Source organism: Balaenoptera borealis (assembly GCF_965194805.1).
Source record: "Balaenoptera borealis genome assembly, chromosome: 17".
NCBI lineage: Eukaryota > Metazoa > Chordata > Mammalia > Artiodactyla > Balaenopteridae > Balaenoptera > Balaenoptera borealis.
Genome location: NC_138876.1, coordinates 62,953,235 through 62,969,795, shown reverse-complemented (window position 1 = coordinate 62,969,795; position 16,561 = coordinate 62,953,235). Strand labels below are relative to the sequence as shown.

At 35.4% G+C, this 16,561-nt stretch overlaps 1 long non-coding RNA gene across 5 annotated transcripts in view; it reads right to left on the bottom strand.

The window, feature by feature from the left end:
* Positions 1 to 16,561, bottom strand: part of LOC309614824 — a 60,572-nt gene that overhangs the window by 11,959 nt on the left and 32,052 nt on the right. The window lies entirely within an intron of this gene.

Below are 16,561 nucleotides of genomic sequence, written 5' to 3'. Positions count from 1 at the left end.
GTATAATTATAGCTGTTAACTCTGTGACCATCCACCAGTATCTTTTCTGTTACACAACCCTTCCATCAGTTAAATGAAGAACTTTACTTTTTTTGGTCTTTGTTCATAATATTAGTATTGGTCTTAACACCTTGTGTAATGGTTAGTTGTAAATACGGCTGATACGATGGAATCAAGTTGCTACCTTCTGACTAAGGACGTGTCATTTATCTTCTTTAAGCCTCACTTTTTTGTGCATAATGTGGGAATATTAATGGCCTACATCTCATAGGGATAAATACATATTGAATCAAATAATGAATGTAAATTGCTTGTAACAGTGCCTGACATACAGTAAGTACTCAATATATCTTTCTTATTATTTATAAAAATATCCACTGTGCCTGATACACAGTATATAATCAACAAATTGGAATTTAGGCCATTTTTAATCATTCGCTTACTCTGTATCCCTTCCAGCTTTATGGATTCACCTAGTACTTGGTATATAGCTATTGTTTGTATGGCTTTATATTAGGGTTCCCTGATATATTATGGTTCTCTTGGGTGTTTCCCTTTATATAAAAAGAACAGGTTGTGTGGTGAAAGAAGTTTGGGAAATGTAGGACAAATTAAAAGAGCATTCTCAATTTCATTCATATGTTAATGTGCATGATAAGTCTCCAGTAGCAAACAGCTCTGCAGCTTTCCTAATACCTACTTGACCACAGGCCCAACTCCCACATTCACCACCTTTCTTTAAAGCAGTTTTTCCGTTGTTGCCTATAACAATTATCTGCTTGCTTAGTCTTTAATGCCTTGAGACATTAGTTGCATACAGGTTCATCAAGGGAAGAGGATGGCTTTCCAGTTGCCCTTGTATCATTTTGCAGTACACCATCTGGGCTGGTGTGACCTTGGGGATTTTATCTTTTTACATCAACCTGGCTTATATACTTAGAGTGTTGACTGAGAGAGCTGCCTGCTTTTCACCTGCTTCTCAGAGCCAGCAGTGTGGGATGCCCTTAAATATAGGACCTCTGCTATTGTTCACAACCTCTTTGAATATCTGTGTGGCTCTTTGGCACTGAGTTAAGGCAGCAGAAATCACTGTCCGTGAAGAAAATCGTTACCCCTTTCCTTCTCATCCATTCCCATTCTTCAGACTAGAAGTGCTAGCCTCCCTGTCAAGTTGTCCACTGGAGGACCAGGTTTTGTGTAAGGAAATCTAACCTAACAGAAATCCTATGGGATTTCCTCCAGAAATTCCTAAGTAGGTGATCTCTCAAGGGTGGAATTTTCTACAAGAATCAGGCCGCTGCCTGATCTCACTAGGGATTCTAGTGACACAAAATGATAGCACAACCTACATCCCTTGAGGGAGTCTGAAGAATAGGTTTATGAAGACCCTGCGTGAAATCTTTTCGTCTACAAAAAGTCCCTTGAGTTACATTTAAAAATACCTGCAAAATAAGAGTCTTGTATATAGGAACAATAGTAAATTTGTTGACAAAATAGTATATGGGAGTACATTTAGGGGAGAAATCATTAGAGGAGAGATCATTAGATCACTCCTTGCTATTAGAATATTTCATAATAAAATGGTCATATTTTTATTTGCATTACAGAGTATTACAATTGATAATTGTTTTATATATGCATATATAGATCTGTATCTATTTATACATACATATGCCTTTTTTCACATAGAACTACTATAGAGAGAACACCTTGAAGAAGAAATTTTCTAATAATTCTGAATCTAAAAATCTTGTTATTAAGATTTTATTTTGGGGGGACTTCCCTGGCAGTCCAGTGGTTAAGACTCCACACTTCCAGTGCAGGGGGTGTGGGTTCAATCCCTGGTCGGGGAACTAAGGTCCCAAATGCCACATGGCATGGCCAAAAAAAAAAAAAAGATTTTATTTTTTGTACCTGAACAGATTTTTTATTGAAGTATATTTGATTTACAATATCACATTAGTTTCAGGTGTACAGCATAGTGATTCAGTATTTTACAGATTATATTCCATTAAAAGTTATCACAAGGTAATGTTATAATTCCCTGTGCTGTACAGTATATCCTTGTTGCTTATCTATTTTATATATAGCAGTTTGTGTCTCTTAATCCCATACCCCTATCTTGCCCCTCCCCTCTTCCCTCTCCTCACTGGTGAAAATAAACCACTATTTATTTTCTATATCTGTGAGTCTGTTTCTCTTTTGCATGTGTATTTTTTAAATTCCACATATAAGTGATATCATACAATATTTGTCTTTCTCTGTCTGACTTATTTCACTAGGCATAATAATCTCTAGGTCCATCCACATTGCTGCAAATGGAAGAATTTCATTCTTTGTTTTATGGCTGAGTAATATTCTATTGTATACCACATCTTCTTTATCCATTCTTCTGTTGATAGACACTTGGGTTGCTTCCATATCTTGGCTATTGTAAACAGTGCTGCTATGAACAATGGGGTGCATGTATCTTTTCAAATTTGTGTTGTCATTTTTCTCAGGATATATACCCAGGAGTGGAATTGCTGGGTCATATAATAGTTCCATTCTCAGTTTTCTGAGGAAATTCCATACTGTTCTCCAGAGTGGCTGTTCCAATTTACATTCCCACCAACAGCGTAAGAGGATTTCCTTTTCTTCACATCCTCTCCCACATTTGTTATTTGTAGACTTTTGATGGTAGCCATAGTAAGATTTTAAAAAGGACAAAGTAAGTATGTAGTAAGGGGAACAGAGATATTCCCCTATACTTTATTTGAACTATAAAAGCACAAATAAATTAGTCTGACATTCAAACTGAAGAATTCACTTGGTCTTCAGATTAAAAATATATTTCTGGGTAGTCTGATAAAATTTGTTTCCAATTAGCTTTATGCCACTCCTGTCACCTTCTGCCCCATTGAATTCAGTAAATACTTTAGACCTTGATGAGCTATGGGGCTGGGTATTCAGAGGCTGCGCAGGTCTGAATGAAGAGAAGATAACAGTCCTTTATTTTGTAGTAACCACATTGTCATTGAAGATGAGCTTGGAAGGGGAACAGTGGGTTTTCAAAAGGTGTTTTTGCCTTAAGAGCTGTTTTTGTACACAATGCCATGCTAACGTGAATATTTTGGAGTGGATACCTCATGCTAACACTGCTTTCACCGTTTCATTAATTTGTCAGAGACAAACAGTCCTTTAAACACTGTATCTTAAAAACACTTTCAACTTCCTTATGAAAAAGTGTTTTATCTGTTTTGCAGAACAATAGCATCTTTGCCGATTACTAAGTACAGTGTTCATGCAATGCTCCAACTCAGAGCTTACATCTCACAAAAAAGATTGTGCTGTTTTTAAGGATCATTCTACCTATTTTTTAAAAAAAATAGAACATCCTTCCTCTTTTTCAAAATAGAACTTTCAAGCCAATAGCAGCAATACCTTATTTTAAATCAGCTTGTACAGGGTACATCTGCTCGAAAAGGGTGTCACCTCAGCACAAGGACCTTACTATGTTTTTGTGGCCAAGAGCATCATGTGTCTTGAGTCATGTCAGAAACACTTTAGGTACCGCTTCATTTATTTAAAATCGAATTTTAAGAAGGAAAACTAGTGTAGATGCAGTACTTTGTGTTTCTGAGTAGATGAAATTAATTTGAGGGGAAAATGTGAACCAAAATATTTTCCCTAAAAAATTTCCAAAGTCTGTTTCTGATCACTTAAAAGAGGAGTATAAGGTGCACATTAAATCTTCTGTCAGGAAAACGAGAAAAATATCGACATCTACGGTTGCGGTTGCTGTGGGAATGTCTCTTTTTATTTCATACAAGAGTAAATAGTCACATAAAGCATTCATTAATAGCCAGGAAACAAATCAGACTTTCTCTTAGGCAGACTTATGTAATGCACTCATTTTCATTAGAGAAAGTTTTAATTGAGTGATATTTCAAAAATCAGAACAAACTTGAATATATTTCTCTTTTCACTTAATCCTAATTTAGTACTCAAATCCATCATGACGGTTCATTTAGATCAATATATTATACCTATTAAGACTTGAAATAAATCTTTTACACATCCAAAAGTCTTCCTTTTTATTGTCTTGCTGAACTGCTGTGTTAAGTATATTCTTTGGCTCTCATATGTATCAGAATCTTAGAGTAACTGGAACAATAAAAATATACCCATAAAGGTATGCACACATGAAAAACATGAAGAAAATATAGAGCATATATATGTATGTACATATACTATATATGTATATATATATAATGTTCTACATGAGATAAACGTAAAGTAAGCTGTTCTTCTGGTAAAACTAAGATCCTTAACCACATTAACTGATTTATTCTACTTTTTATTTTGAAATACATACAGTTTTACAGAAAAGTTTCAAGGATAGTACCTGGCGCTCATTATCCTCAGCACACTTACTTGCTCATGTAAATTACCTGCCCAAATCACCAGCAGCGCCAGCCAAATCCTTCGCCCTGCCCCCTGAACACAGTGGCTGCATGGGCTGAATCCTTGACCCAGGCCAAGGAGAAGCCAAAGGGACCACATTAACTTTTCAATATCATTTGAATTTTATTGAGGAATGCCAGGAGCTTCCAGATGAGTCTTCTGCTTCAAGACAAGATGGTGCAATTTCCATATCACACATTTCTTCTCTTCTTGGAAAGTTCTAAGGAAGAGTCCACATCAGAATTTCATACAGACTACCAACTTAACATTTTTTTCAAAAAAAGCACCATGAGGCTTGTGAAGTTTTAAATTTCATGACAAATTCTATTTCTAGTCTTCTTTCACAATCAGTAACTGTAGCAAAAGCTGGGATTAAAAAAAAAAAATGAGGAAAAAAGTAGGGAAATCAATTTTATCTCCTGCAATTACAGGAAGTAAACTCCATGGAATATTCTGCTTTATTGGATTGGGTCTGAACCATCAAATGAAAGACATTTTATCTATTTGGTTTATTCATAGAATGTGGTTTATTACATTGTATAGTAAACCGGAAGATACTGGGTGAGTCATTTAACCACTTGCCAAGTTTCATTTAGTAAAAGACCACCTCTGTTGCTCTATATGTTATCATAGAGACTCAGAAAAGCAAAATGCATTTTATAGCAATTATCAGTATTAGTCACAATTCCTCCTTTTATTGTACGAGGGACAGATACTTTGTAGAAAAATAAAAGCCAGTGACCTAGAAGGTAAATGACTTGCCTAATGTCCTAGAGAGGTTGAGCAGCAGAGGGAGATTAAGGTCTCCTGGCTCCTAATCTGGCACACAAACCAGCGGAACACATTGCTCTCATCAATGCATGTAATTGATAAGAGGTTCCCTATTCCCCTTTGCACACAGGAAGACATTCATTATACGCCTTTCTGGGTGAAAAGGGACTTTAAGCCACAGGGTTTTTTCTTCCCCTACCATGCAAGAAGGGCACATTTGAATTAAACAAAAAACCTCCGCATCCAAAGAAACCTGCCAAGAGTAAGGAGAAAGGACTACCCAGCTTAATGTTTTTTCTCTAGTACGGAGGAATGAAGCAGTGTTCAGCTACTCAGAAATTGTATCCTAACTATAAGAAGTGATGTTTGTCCCCAAATCAAGCCATATGATAAACACATGTGCTTGTAAAACAGCCCACTCCAAACCACGTACTGAAGTGAAAAGAGGGTTGAAGATGTATTTTATTTGATGAGCCATATACAAATCTTAGTGTATGTTCACAACCTCATTAAATATATGGCAGCCCCTTTGGAACAAATCAAACATGGTCACAAACTTCCTGAGCCTATTTTGGGAAACAGAACTGCTGGGCAAGTTAAGCTTCAGGCCACAGACCAACCACAAGAGCCACAAGTATGGCTGGTTGGATGAATTTGGAAACCCATAGCACAGAGCCTGGATTATTCCCTGGGGCTAGCGGCAGATCAGTGAGCTGTTACTTAGGGAATTACCATATTTGTCCATATCTGACACATTTGAAAAGTTGAAGCTGTGAAAATGACACTGCTTCTTGTGCTATATCCTAATCTCACCTGTGGCTGAAGATCAATAGTATAAAATTCTGCTTACTGGGTAGAACAAACAGATTTCAGCCAGCAGATACACACACATGCCCCCCCCCCCACACACACACGCACACACACACGCGTGGAAAATGTACATATTTCTAAATAGTATATTAATTTGTGACCTATATTATTTTATTTATTTATTTTTGGCTGTGTTGGGTCTTCGTTTCTGTGCGAGGGCTTTCTCTAGTTGCGGCAAGCGGGGGCCACTCTTCATCGCGGTGCGCGGGCCTCTCGCTATCGCGGCCTCTCTTGTTGTGGACCCCAGGCTCCAGACGCGCAGGCTCAGTAGTTGTGGCTCACGGGCCTAGTTGCTCCGCGGCATGTGGGATCTTCCCAGACCAGAGCTCGAACCCGTGTCCCCTGCATTGACAGGCAGATTCTCAACCACTGCGCCACCAGGGAAGCCCAATTTGTGACCTATATTATTAACGCCCTAATTTTAAAGTTTCAGGACAGATTTTCTCTAAGCATCTGAGAAACTCTGTGGGTATATGAATGTATTCTTGGGGATTCAAGTCATCTCTAACATTTATTTTCGATGCTAGGTTTTTGTTGCTCTGATCACCTTTAAAAAACTTAATACAGCATATTCTGGATCATCTGGAGGATCCCAAACTGCCATTTGATTTGTGCTTACAAACAAATTGATGCCACATGGTATTTCTAAAGGGAAAAAAGAAATGGCTTTAATATATAAACCATGCATTCACCCCCAAATGAAGGCCAAATGCTGTCATGATTTACTGTACAAAAGAAGTTTTTACAGCAGTTCCCAAAGGGCAAATTGGGGTGAAGTGAATCATCACATAACACATGGTAATGCAGACCTAGCCGTCCCTGCCACAAGGAAGGCTGTAAAGGCAGCCCTTTGTGCCAGGGTCTCTGGCTTCTACTCCCATAACATATTTGGAACATGCACAAAGGTAGGAGAATCCAGAGATGATCGCCATCAGCAGGCGTCTTGGAGGACATGTTTTGCAGAAGGCTTTAGCAGAGCGCATTTTCATGTAATGGGGGCAGAGCCTCACCTTTAAACCTAGTACAGAAAGATGGAATAGCAAATTGGGGCAGAAGTAGCTAAACTGAAAGAAATATATCCTTGATAGAAGTCTCTCTATTAAAAAATTCAATGTGTAGCAATTACAGGTCGAAAGACTGAGAACTTTTGGAAGCGTGCATACCATGCTATTCCACTCAGTAATGTTTGAGCTCCCATTAGAAGACAGGCTGTAAACACTGGCAAAACATGGTCCCTATCCTTAGGGTACTTACATTTTAAGGAAAGAGACAGGCTCCTAAAAAAAATAATTTCAGTATAATTGGGGTGCTATGGGAGAAAAAGAAGAGCACTTTTCCAGCCTGATGATACAAAAGAAGGACCAAATAATCATGAACCAACACGGGCCCGTGTGGATATGCCTCAGAGAAATAGAAGTGGAGCCACAGAATTCAAGCGATGCAAAGAAGAGTATCAGACCCAAACTCGCAGTAGACACACTGTCCTTCATAATGAGAAAGGATTTGTCCTTCTGCTAAACATCAACACACACGCTCTTTGGTGTAACGTTTCAGGCCACTGCATATTCTTGGTACCTTGTACTTAATTCAGAATCTGAGCTGCAGTCTTCTCAACTCATCCTGCTGAGTATCACTTTTTTTTTTTAAGTAGTGACAAATCACCCCAGCATCCTAGGGTATTTCTAGTATCTCAAAGGGCATTCTAAAATCTTAAACATGATTTTCATTCTTTTTGAAATTAAAAAGTCAGGTATTTGTATAGGAAAATTATTTATAATCCCAGGAACACCCTATTATGTCTTTAAAAGGGGAAAAAGAGTGGTGCTTTATCAAGCTAGCCCAGGGATCAGAACAATTCAGGTTGGAATTGTGCTAAACCCTATGAGAGCCACGTGGCTTGGTTAGCTAATCTATAGCCCAGACTGCCAGGCACACCTCCAAGAAGCCACATTTAACTTTTTCATTCACTTTCAAGAGTAAACTTATAAATAATGAAGGTTAAAAAAATGTCTTCTGCCTCTGTCGCCTTGAAGTCAATGCCACAGATCAGCCAGGAAGGAAGGCCAGGGTCCAATGGGTCCAAAGAGATCTTCGTAGTTTGGATGCTTACAGCTTTTCAGTGGTAAGCCTACAGATCAGGGAAGCAAGTTGCAGCACAAAAGTGAAAAGGTTACAAGCTTCAAAGGTAATTCTAAGTAATGGGATCTTGAGCTGGAAGTCCTCTAGAAATCTGATGAAGTTCAATAGCTAAGCATCTGACAACAAGTTCGATAAATTGGAAACTGTGAATTTACTTGTAATAGTAATTATTCTCCCCAGACCTACCCACACTCATGAGATTCTGTGTAATTTAGACACAGAGAATCTTAAAATAAAAATCCAGAGAAGGAGATAAATGTATAACATAAAAAGATCAGTCCTAATTGCAGTTCATGTTGGTGTTGGGTAAGAATTCCGGAAGGTTATCTAAACCAAATTCTGGACCTTTGGAGAGTGTTCTGCTTTATTTATTGTTCTGCAGTACCACCTGCCTTTTTCCCAGTTTCCTTTGTGCTTAGGAAATATTTTGTGCGTGTCCCTTTTTTGTAGCATAGCTTCTGATTTCAGTGAAAAATGGATGGTGGGGTATTTATTCATGTATATAGTTTTCCTTTTCTTTTTGCATTCTTTAAAAGTAAAACCTTATAACTTCATTCCCCTAGGTAGTGATAGAAGTCAGGCAGAAATTATTTAAAGGAAAAAATGAGATTAATATTTTAGTTTGAATGTCAAAGCAGAGGGAACTTGGGCAATGTAAAAGGGTCATGAATTCACAGGCAATATTATCTGTAGTGTTTTATCTTCATATATAACTGGAAAAAAAGATTTAAAATCTACTCTTTAATTTGAAATAAATATGTAAGTAAAACTAAATTGTTTTTAAAAAGTTAAAAATGATCCACTAGATCTTTTCATTTTCTTTGTCTTTTGTTCATTTCACTGCTTTCTTGAAATCTCATTCCATAAGCATGTTTTATTAATGCTCTATTAATAAGCATTCACTTAAAACATGACTGATTAAAAAGTAGACCTGATTTTAAGTAAGTGTTCTGAAAATGTTTCATTTATTGAATTCATTGAGGTTTAAGTTCTAATTTGTATTGCTAGAGGGTAAATTACAGATACTTATGCTTGTTTTATCATGATAATGAAAGTAGTACTCATATTTGCAACACTAATTAAAATTCTTCTCTGACCCATATAAATTCTGCCTCTCCCTCAAATAGATTATTTTCAAATCTTTATACAAATATTACTATATATGTGTGTGATAATGTAAGTATCTATCTTTAGTGTAACATAATCAAGAGTAAGAGAAAGTAAAAATTAGGTTCAGACTTTTTAATACTGCGGGGTACATTTTTAGTACCCTACAGAGAGAATTAGTCACACGACTCCCATTAACTTTAATGGAACTTGTATGGGCAAATTGTATGCTGAAATTCTTAGGAAGTGGAACGTCAGTAGAGTTTATTAGTTTCATTTTTCCTCTTCAGAACTTCAGTTTTGACTACCTTTACTTTCTAATGGTCTAGAGGAAAGACATGTCAATAAAAATGAGGAACATAAATGTTTTCCAAGTTTTATAAGACCACATTTTCTATACATTTGCCCAGAAGTTAGAAATTTGCAAACGATGCTTAAATAGCATTTGAGATTTAATTAGCAAGTAAATTCAACTAAACAAAAGACATAGCTTTTAGATATGAAAATAATAGTATTCTTTAAACATGAATATTGTAGCACCATTTATCCCCTAGTGATTATTCATTTTTCATATTCCTATTTGCTATTACAATAGCAAAATTGAAAACTTTAAAAGTATTTTCAGTATAATAAATGTGAAATTAAATACCTTCCTATTACTACATTTAGGAGTTTGTATTTGAAATGAAATGTATTTGGAATTCTACATATTGGTCTTATTAAAATATTATATACCACACTTAGGCACTGATGAGAAAGAAACACATGGACAATTAAAAATTAAAGCATCCTCATGAGGGGCAAAAGGAACCTAAATGTTCTTTACCAGCAATACCTTTCCACAATTATGGATTCGATCTCCTGACTACGTGGTGAAGTTATGATCAGTTAACAAATTCACTCAAAAGAATTTAGTATAATATTAAATTTACATTCACAATACAGAATACAAAAAGAGAAAAATGAAGACTCTTCTAATGTCCACTCATTCAAGATGTTGATAGCACTACAAAATTTGGAAACGACTAAATATCTCTCAACTTTCTCTTTCCTTCATCAAATAGATCTATCTGTATTTACAATTTTCTAGAAATTCACCATTAAAAACATTAACTTTAAAAAGTTTTTAAAAGAACCCTCAGTGTATGTTGTGATAATCTTTCATTTTACCTTATTTGGGTATCTAAATAACCAAAACTGGATTTATCAGACCAAAATAACCTTGTTTAATCAGGAATAAAAAGCAGACATTAATGAAGTGATAATTAACAACATAAATAATTTCATCTTGGATCAAAGTTTCAGAAAAACAAAAAAAGATTGATCAAATCCAGTCTGTTACATAAGTGAAGTTTCTTGTAAAAACATTAGTTGGTTATCATACAAACCCGTGAAACATGCATGCCATCAATGACTATTAGTGCTGCAAGAAACATTAGCCATCTAGTCTACTCCATTATTTTAAAGGTGAAGAAATTACTCCTTCAAGAGGTTAAATGATAATCCTAAGGTCTCTCAGCTACTTAGTTGTAAGGAAAACTAGAATCCAAATCTCTTGATTCCTCATTCATTCATAGAGCAATTTTTTATTGAGCACCTACATTAACCTTACACAGCTGTAGGAATTGGATTAAAGTGATGAACAAAACATACAAGAGCCTTGCCATCGTGGATCTGATATTCTAAATAGGGAGATAAAACGAAGAAAGAAATAAGTAAAGAAAAAAGACAATTTCAGATTGTGGTTCATATGTAAAAAGATTCGGTATGATTTTCACCAACTGAGAATGTAGCTATTTACTAGTATTTCTCTTCTCAACTCCTTTGATATCTCCATTTCTCTCCTTGTTGTTAACATAAACAGAGGGAATTCCCTAGTGGTCCAGTGGTTAGGACTCTGCACTTTCACTGCTGAGGGCCTGGGCCCGGTCCCTGGTCAGAGAACTAGAATCCTGCAGGCTGTGTGGCGTGACCCAAAAAATAAATAAATAAATAAGTACAGAGAGACTTACCAGTAGATCTACCTTTCTACCATCTCTCATTGATCAAGTTCCCTCAGAAGACACCCACATGTTCACATATTCATGAAACACATCAATATTTGCCTTGCTTCATTCCATTCATATTATGTGTTTATGAGGCAGCAAAGATGTTCACTTTCACTAGAGTTTTTAAGTATCTGACTGTTGTAGTTTTGGGTTTTTGAGTTTGTCCCTGTGTCATAGGAGAAGTTCAAAGCCTGAAAACCTCAGACCAGGTGGTAAAAACAATTTCAGAAAATGTGTACAGTTAAGGATTCTCTTGCAGATCAAAATAGCTATCCCTTCATGGTTATTTCTAATTCCATGTGATTTTTCTGTGTAGAGAACAAAAGAGAGTGAATGATGAAGTGGGGTATGAACCTGGCTGCTTGTAACTGTATGAAATTACACTGACTGTCTTGTCTTCGGTGTCAGACAGTGAAACTGTTTCCCATAACTAGCAAAAGGGATGCTCAGTGCTTTTGCCTTTCATTTTTTCTTAATGCATAATTTATGTATGGCCCATTTATTAATAACCATGAAGTGTTGTACCTGGAAATCTGTTCACAAAAGAACAGAATATATAGAATCAAAATGAACATTTCATAAGGCCGATATTATTTTTACATTAAAAAAAAACTTGCTCTGGTTAATTCTTGTTGAGAATGTTGGATAAAATCCAACAGATATTACTCAATTATTAATATAACCATATTTATCAAATTAAACAAGAATTTTAACTGTATCCTGATTACTGATAAATCTCAAGAGAGATAAAACATTTTTATAATGACATATTCTACCTAGAAGGGAAAATATTTCAACAAAGCACCATTTCTGTGAGTTCCTTCAAGGCAGAGAAACTTTATTATTCACCTTGCATGTATTTCCCTTGCCTAACATAAATGACATATTATATTGTAATGATAATAAAACCTACAATAGCTAATATTTAAATAATTAATATTTGTGAGGCAACAATCTTATAAGCTAGGTATTATTGTCATTTCATGTTATCAATGAAGAGAGATTAAATATTTTGCCCAATGTCACTCAGCTGATGAGAGGAAGAACCTGGGATTTGAACTCAAGCATCTAACTCTAGAACCTACCTTCTTTTATTTATTTATTTATGTATTTATTTATTTATTTTGGGCTGCATTAGGTCTTAGTTGCAGCATGCAGGATCTTTCGTTGTGGCGCACGGGCTTCTCTCTAGTTGTGGTGCATGGGCTCTCCAGTTGTGGTGTCTGCACTCAGTTGCCCCGCAGCAGGTGGGATCTTAGTTCCCAGACCAGAGATCAAACCCATGTTCCCTGCATTGGAAGGCAGATTCTCAACTACTGGACCACCAGGGAAGTCCGTAGAACCTACCTTCTTAATCATTAATTTTACTAAGTTCCATGACTTGAAAGGTTACTGAAAGCCATACAGTAGGCCAAATTTCCTAATTTACAGGCAAGAATATTTGAACTACACCTACTGTTTTTATTTTTGTTCATGTATTTATTTGCAAATGAATTGCTCATACTTAGATTGTTAGTTTTACATAGTATGGCGGACAGACTCTTAAAGTGTCTCCTATCACCCCTACCTCCTGATGTCCATGTCCTTGTGTGACTTCCTTTCCTTGAGTATGGATGAGACATGTGACTTTCTTTTAACCAGTAGAATACAACAAAGGCAAAGGAATATACATAATTGCATGTATGTGATTATGTTCGTAAGATCATAGCTCCCATTTTGCAAGAATCTCTCTTGCTCTTGCTGACTTTGATGAAGCAAGCAGTGATGTCAGAAGACTCATGTGGTAAGAAACTGGGCGTAGCTTCTAGGAACTGAGAGGAGCTTGCAGCCAATAGCCTGACAGCCAGAAAGAAAATGAGGCCCTCAGTCCTACAACCACAAGGAAATGAATTATGGCAGTGACAGAACCTAAGTGAATTTGCAAATGGATCCTTTCCTGGTTGAGTATTCAGATGAGAACCCAATCCTCAAGAAAGCCTTGACCTCAGTCTTTCAGAGACACAGCTAATCTGTGTTCAGACGCCTGATCCACAGAAATTTTTAGATAACAAATGTCTGTTGTTTTAAGCCACTACTTAAAGGTAATTTCTTATACAACAATAAAAAACTAGTATATGTAGTCATCCTTATTACGACAGGAATCTGACACTGAATTTAGACTAAATAAGGTTTAGCTAGACAAGGTTTAGTTACTTTTTATGTAATAGGAGGACCCCAATAAATATCTGTTAAATGAAAGAATGATACAATATCTTTAGTATAACATCAACAAGGAAGAAGTGACATCTGATCACGGTATTACTATGATTATAACTTTCAAACAATGTTTATTGCCTGATAATACCACTTATTCTTTTATCTGTGTGCACGTAGAGATGGAGTTGCAGTCAAAAGTAGCTTTGGTTTGAATCTCAAGCTTAGAAAGGAAGAAATGACTTAGCCTCTAGAACTTTTCTAATGTGACTTCTCTACATATGTGGTGTGTATGATGCTATTATAGCTTCTCGTGTTACTTCAGGATCAGTGCTATAAAGAATTCATCAGTGTGGCTTTTAAACAATCATTTCTATGTTTAAGTTCATTAAAAGAACTGTTTTTGACTACATTCTCCTTTTCAAAAACTCTAAATCACACTTGAATGGACATTTACTTTATCCCTGTTATTCAGGCATTCTATAATGCCTAGTAAAAAGTCTTCAAAAACCAACTTGCTTTAAAAAACTAAAAATAGAATTACCATATGAACCAGCAATCCCACTACTGGCCAGAGAAAATCATAATTCAAAAAGACACATGCACCCCAATGTTCATTGCAGCACTATTTGCAATAGCCAGGTCATGGAAGCAACCTAAGTGTCCATCGACAGATGAATGGATAAAGAAGATGTGGTACATATATACAATGAAATATTACTCAGCCATAAAAAGGAACGAAATTGGGTCATTTGTAGAGACATGGATGGAGCTAGAGACTGTCATACAGAGTGAAGTCAGAAAGAGAAAAACAAATATCATATATTAACGCATATATGTGGAACCTAGAAAAATAGTACAGATGAACCGGTTTGCAGGGCAGAAATAGAGACACAGATGTAGAGAAAAAACGTATGGACACGAAGAGGGGAAAGTGGTGGGGGGTGGTGGTGGTGGGATGAATTGGGAGATTAGGATTGACATATATACAATAATATGTGTAAAATAGATAACTAATAAGAACCTGCTGTATAAAAAAATAAATAAAATTCAAAAAACAAAACAAACTAGCTATGAAAAGCACATATGTAGAGTTGAATGCTTATAAAAATGCTGGCCTATTTTTTAAATGTGACTGTGTAAAATTAAGATATAATGGAACCATTTCTACAGTTACTGTCTGTCGTTGACTATAACATTACTAGGATTATAGGCAAATGAAGTTAAATACAGTAGCCATTAAAACAGTCTTGAATTTAAAAAGCCTTCATTTTGTACACGTAAAATAAATTGTTTTGTTTTCAGACATATAACATTCTGGTGTCATGGCTAATAAGAAAACAAATCTTACCTATATTAAGAAAATTTAAAATCGTCCACTTTGCTTCATTTTACATATGAAGATATTGAAGTTCAGAGAGAGACCAAAAAGAAAGTGATCAGTGACAGAATAGCACTGGAAATCTCTTCCCCTGAAACTAACTAATGAACAAAGACCTCTAATTTTTTGTACATTTATCAAAATTATTAACCAAAACAGTCAAGTAGAATATACCAGTTATATGTTCCTGTCTTATCTTAGGATACAAGGACCTAAATATAGAAACCTTAGCTTCTATATATAGATTTATGCTTTCAGATGCATTCTGGATACCAAGGCAGGTTAATACAAGTAAATTTGAAGCAAAAATTTCCCAAAAGAAAGGAAAGAATTTTAAGAAATCATGGCTGTGGAGGAATAGGAATATCATGTCAACACACTGAATAATTTTTGAAAAGAGATAGAATATTAATTCATTGATAAAGGGTGGGATTCACTGTGTTTGCTGAATCTGAATCATTGCTTTCTGTACTTCTGAAAGTATATAGTTACCATTCATTGTTCTAAACACATATAATGAAAGCCAGAATATGAAAAATGAAATTTGGAAAAAAATTAGAAGTTCAAAAATTAAAAACTAATTATAGACTATTGATAACACATGAAAGAGTTCAGAATTCACTTCTGAAGATTATAAATTATGTATCAATTTAGAGAATTACAATCTGTCTCAAAGTTATGTGTTATATATTAGATGAAAAAGTAGACCAACTATGATGACTTAAAAATAATTTTAGAAAGTCCAAAATAACCACTGTCAACCTTTTATGTATATTCGCATTTAAAATTGAAAATCTGTACATTTTAGGTTTTTTTTTACCTAGTCCAAAATGCAATATTGTATTTTTCTTATTCCATTTAGAGGCAAAAGAGTAAAAGTGTATAGAAAAAAGAATATGATTTTTAACATAATTTTGGAATAAAAAAGCAATTGGGAAAACTGAAAATATTTTACTCTTACGAACAGTACTTTAAAAGAAGATCTCCTGAAACAACCTGTTTCAGAGGTAACACTGGGACATAAGTTAAAATAGGAAAGTTTTTGAATTGAAGAACTTACTGGCTTTACCAACTTTTATTGGTTGGAATGTGTGAACTTTGGAACTCTTTTTAGGACTGCATGATTTTCATATTCAGTATGACTGCATGCATATAAATGTATAGATAATTGCTATGTCTTGTACTGAGGATATGAACTGTGTAAAATTACTGTAGGAAGTTGTAAATGATGTATGAAATGAGAAATCTTTGCCCACTGGCAGTACATAGATAGAACAGAGATAGTGACGCGCAATCTCTTCTCTGTCATTTGTCATAGTACTCATCTTATAAAAGGCAGAACATATCAATAAACCTGAGTGTCAAATATGCATGCTAAACAATATATTGAATTTTCCTTTTTTAGGTCTTACCTCTTTCTTGAAAACCAGTTTACAAAAACCTCTGAGCCCAAGGGAAATGTAAGGAACTTCTACATTAATGATTTCAATTATCCATCTCAAAACATTAAATGCCAAATTTCTAAATAGCACTGTGTGAATGTACCTTTATCCTTATACTCAGTGTTGCTGAATTTCTAGACTTGCCATCCAAAGTAAAGCTTTTT